Raw genomic sequence first — 4,405 nt, 5'->3', positions numbered from 1 at the left:
TTTTCTCCATTTGGTTGCCCATTTGTGGTTTTTGTGGGAGCTATCAAATAAAATAAAAATAAAAATAAAAATTTCCCCATGAATTTATTTTACTTAAAATCTAAGCTTACTGTTCTTGCTGAGAATGCCGAGGAGACTAACCCTATTCGGTTGCAAACTCTTTAGAGGTTATAGAGCTACAAGAAATACAATGCGCTGTATTCTGCAATTCCTTTAAGCTAGGATCACCATGCTGATCAACCAAAACTACTTCAAGTAAAGAGTCAGAGAAGGATCCACAGACTTCAGTGATTCAACAGATGGAGCTCTGCCATTTTCCTGCAGTAAACGCCATATAGGTATTTTGTGGGACTAATCAACAAAAGCTAGTTAGGCTAATAGTCATTAAAATGTATAAAATATCAAAACATAGAGAGAGTCAATAACATTAACATGATTAAGCTCAATGAACACAGTTGTTAAAATGTAGAAAATTAAAAATACTAGTCTATGCCCAGCTCCTTCTCATGTGATAGTTGAGGAAGTAGATCACAGCTCTTCTGGGTGGAAGCATTATGAAGACTTGTCGAAAGAATTCCTCTCCACCATTCATTATGGTGCTTGCTGCATAACTTTGCAACTTAGAAGGAAGGTGAAGTTCGGCCAATCTAAGCATACCAGCTTCAATAGAAAACTTAGATGGTAGGGAATTGATGCCATTGTCTGCCTCAGCCACGGGATTGATACCAATTGGATGCTTCGGCTCAACATTTGGTGTCTTTTTTCCATGAAAAGTAATGTTATTGATGGAATGAAAACATATAAAACCAATTTCACAAACAACAATCTACCACATTCATAAATCAAAACCACAAAAGAATGCAAAGGACCCGAGGAGAGTTTATCTCCAGGCTCCACAACTCTATACTACAAATGGCTAGTTCTCATAATAAGAGTCATTGCATGGAAATATAAGACCCCCTGGATATAAAAAAGAGAAAACAAAAGGAAGAAAAATACATAATAATATAAATTTAAATATATTATAAAAATTATAATCAGCAACATTAATCGCCAAGTATTTTTAGCTAACGCGAGTATTAGTGTACAACAGAAAGGTAGCAGAAAATGCGGCTTTAGCAGGAAAAAAAAGTAGTTAACTCTTGAGATAAAAGAAGAAATGCGAATCTTTTATGTATTTTCCATATTAGATGCAGAAGCAACCAAGAAGAAGCAGAAGATCATGCTTTGCGGCCAAATCTAGATTGAAAAGAAGGTTTGTCTCTTACCAGCCAAACACGAACTCACGGAAAGCGACGAGACTGAGAGTGCGAGACTCGAGATGCCAAGATCTTCAGCTTAGCGGGTCTGCAATGGAGATTTGGAGATGGAGGACGAGACTGGACGAGGATGAGGTAGAGAATGGAGATGGTAGCCGAGAGCTGCAGCTGGTCCGTCGTTGAAGTCGAAAGCGACAAGGGGGTACGCGAAAGCGAAGAGTGAAGAGTGGTCCAGTGAAGGCGAGGATGGTCGGCGACAGGAGGAGGGACGCGCGACGGCGCGAGGTGCCAAGGCGAGGGAAGGGGCCGTGGTCTTCCATTGTGAGACGGAGAAGAGAATTGGGAATTTGGGTTTTGAATTTAAAACATCTAAAATAAAAGGAAAAGGACAAAAAAATGACACTTGAATTTCATAATACCCAATTGATCTGCTAAATTTGAGAAATCCCAATTTGGTAGAATTATTATGTTAAAGAAAAAGACTAAATTACCATTCATTTTATTTATTGTTTTTAAAATATTAAAGCTCCTACTGGCCGGCCAGTCAGTCGTCGGACCTCCAGCAGTCGGAAACAATTTTTTTGAAAATTTTTACAATTTCACTATAATGGTTAATAACTTTTGTAATACTATTAACAATTTCAGTATAGCAGTTAACAACGAGTTTTCTAGGAAATTCAACAAGCTATAGCGGCCGAAAACAATTTTTTTTAAAATTTTTTACAATTTCAGTATAACAGTTAACAATTTTTGTAATCTTATTAACAACTTTAGTATATCAATTAACAACAGGTTTCTGAGAAATTCAACAAGCTCCGGTGGTCGGAAACAATTTTTTTGAAAATTTTTACAACTTAAAATAATCGTTAACAACTTTTATAACGCTATTAACAACTTCAGTATATTAGTTAACAATAGGTTTTTCGAGAAATTCAATAATTGGTCGTTGGAGCTCCGGCGGTGGAAAACAATTTTTTTAAAATTTTTTATAACTTCAGTATAACAATTAATAACTTTTGTAACGCTATTAACAACTTCAATATATCAGTTAACAACAGGTTTTTGAGTTTGTTAATGGCACTTGTGATCGGTCTTAGAGAATGATCAGTTAAGTCACCAACTGAGGATAGACAACTTATTCTCTAACTCAGCCTACTAGCCTAAAGACTCCTAAAGAGTGGAACCTGGTCTGGGCAGAATGGGAAAGAATTCAGGGTCACGGTAGGTTCTGAAGAGGCTTACAGGAGAGCGTGGTAGCTCTCAAGGTTACAGTAGACCAAGCCTAAAGGAAGGTTACTGAGCTATGAGAATAGTATCTCTTTAGAACATGAGAATGAGATGACCATGGATGAGTCTAAAATGGAAAAACTTCCTCAGGTTGGTTATTTAGTACAAAGAGTGTACTCTTGACTTTTTCACAAACACCATTATTGTTAAATAGGTCATACTCAACTCTACTCTAGCCACTAAAAGAAGGGGAGGAAAGTAAGAGTTAAAGGAACTGCAAGCTGTAAGTCCTGAAGGGTATATATTCAGGCAAGCTAAATGCGAGATGAGAATACGAAACAGAAGAGGCATGCCCTTAAAGTAAAGATGGGAACAATTGGGTATGCTAGAAGTAATAAATGAAAGCATTGTTAGAGGAAGTTGAAATACCATGGTACAGTAAAAAGCTATGAAGGCATAAGCACTGCCATGTTAATGTCATGAAAATAAGCTAAGCTCATATAAAGGACAAAAAAACTATGCCAACGTACGATGGAAAACCCTTGAAATTCAAAGTTAGAAACCACGTTTATCTGAAGGTACCTCCAACTATGGGTATATGGAGGTCGATCAAAGCTTGTAACGTGATACCAAAGTTCATCAGGACCCTTCCAAATCCTATCAAAAGTTAGCCTGGAGGCTTACATCTTGGCCCTACCCCCTAGTTTGAGTCAAATTTATGATGTCTTCCATGTTTCTCAACCGAAAAAGTATCCGCTGGATCCCTCTCACACCTTAGAATACGAAAATATGGAGCTACGAGATAACCTCATCTTCGAAGTGAAGCTAGTAAGAGTGATAGATCAGCAGATCAAACAGCTACAGGATAAGGCTATCCTGATAGTTAAAGTTATCTTGGGGGGATCTAACTCAGGAAGAGGCCACACGAGAGAAGGAAAACGACATGAATGCCAGATACTCAGAGCTGTTAGATAAGGTGTGTTTCTAAATTTTAAGGATGAAATTTATTTAAAAGGAGGAGGAATTGTCACATCCTGAGAAATTTTACTTGGACATAGGGAATCAAAAATTGAGATGGGGCCAATATAGAAACCAGACGGGGAGACGAGCCAACTTTTGATGTGAAACCCCGATAAGATTTGGGCTGGCATTTTCGTAATTATCAGTCTAGGAAGGGCAAAACAGAAAAATTTGAGAAAAATTTTAGAAAATCCCAAAAAATGGGAAAAGTGAGGGTTAGAGGTTTTGAAAATTTGATTGAGGCTCAAAAGGTGAAATTATGGTGAAAATAAATTATTATGGAATTTCCCGTAAACAGAGGTTTTTCAGGAAAATATTAGAAAATTAGAGGAAAATAATTATTTTAATTAGTTAGAAGCCTCAATAATTATGGGAAAATTATGAAAAAATCATATAAATATTTTTTTGAATTTAAAAAATTGGTTTTAGGTCTTGAAAGTTTAGGAATTAATTTTAGAAAATTTATTTTCCTATAGTAACGCCGATAAAGGCCTAATTGGAGAAAATTCAAAATAAATACTTAGAGGTGGCAAAAATTTCTGAAAATTTTCAGATCATGTTCTCATATTGAAAAGGTGAATTATCTTGGAGAGAAATCAATTTTTGGAGGTCTAGAAAAATTATGAAAGGTTACTGCTAAATAGTAACCGATAAAGTTTCGAATTGGTTTGGGATTTTGATTTGGATTGTAGGCCATCTTTTTGGATCAGTCCAAACCATTTGTGGGACCCATATTGAGCCTAATAAGGGCCCAATTTCATTGTTTTCTGGCTACTTCAAGAATTAATGAAAATAAATGCAAAATTAAGGGATAAATGCTTGGAAAAATCTAGAAACTAGCCACTTGTTCAAATCTGACTTCTTCTAGCACTTGATGACTGTCACATGACTCCCATGAG

At 36.3% G+C, this 4,405-nt stretch overlaps 1 long non-coding RNA gene across 1 annotated transcript; it reads right to left on the bottom strand.

Annotated features, from left to right (window-relative positions):
- Positions 1-346: 346 nt before the first annotated feature.
- On the bottom strand, positions 347-1,548 carry LOC114739916 (uncharacterized). The gene is made up of 2 exons (XR_003739647.1): positions 1,269-1,548; positions 347-757 (listed from the first exon to the last, which is right to left on the bottom strand). It is a non-coding gene; the product is annotated as an uncharacterized LOC114739916 (long non-coding RNA).
- Between the last annotated feature and the right edge of the window lie 2,857 nt (positions 1,549-4,405).

This window comes from Neltuma alba, unplaced genomic scaffold, assembly GCF_004799145.2.
Source record: "Neltuma alba isolate B1F8T4 unplaced genomic scaffold, ASM479914v2 tig00002973_pilon, whole genome shotgun sequence".
NCBI classification, from domain to species: Eukaryota; Viridiplantae; Streptophyta; class Magnoliopsida; order Fabales; family Fabaceae; genus Neltuma; species Neltuma alba.
This window is presented reverse-complemented; position numbering and strand designations above follow the sequence as displayed.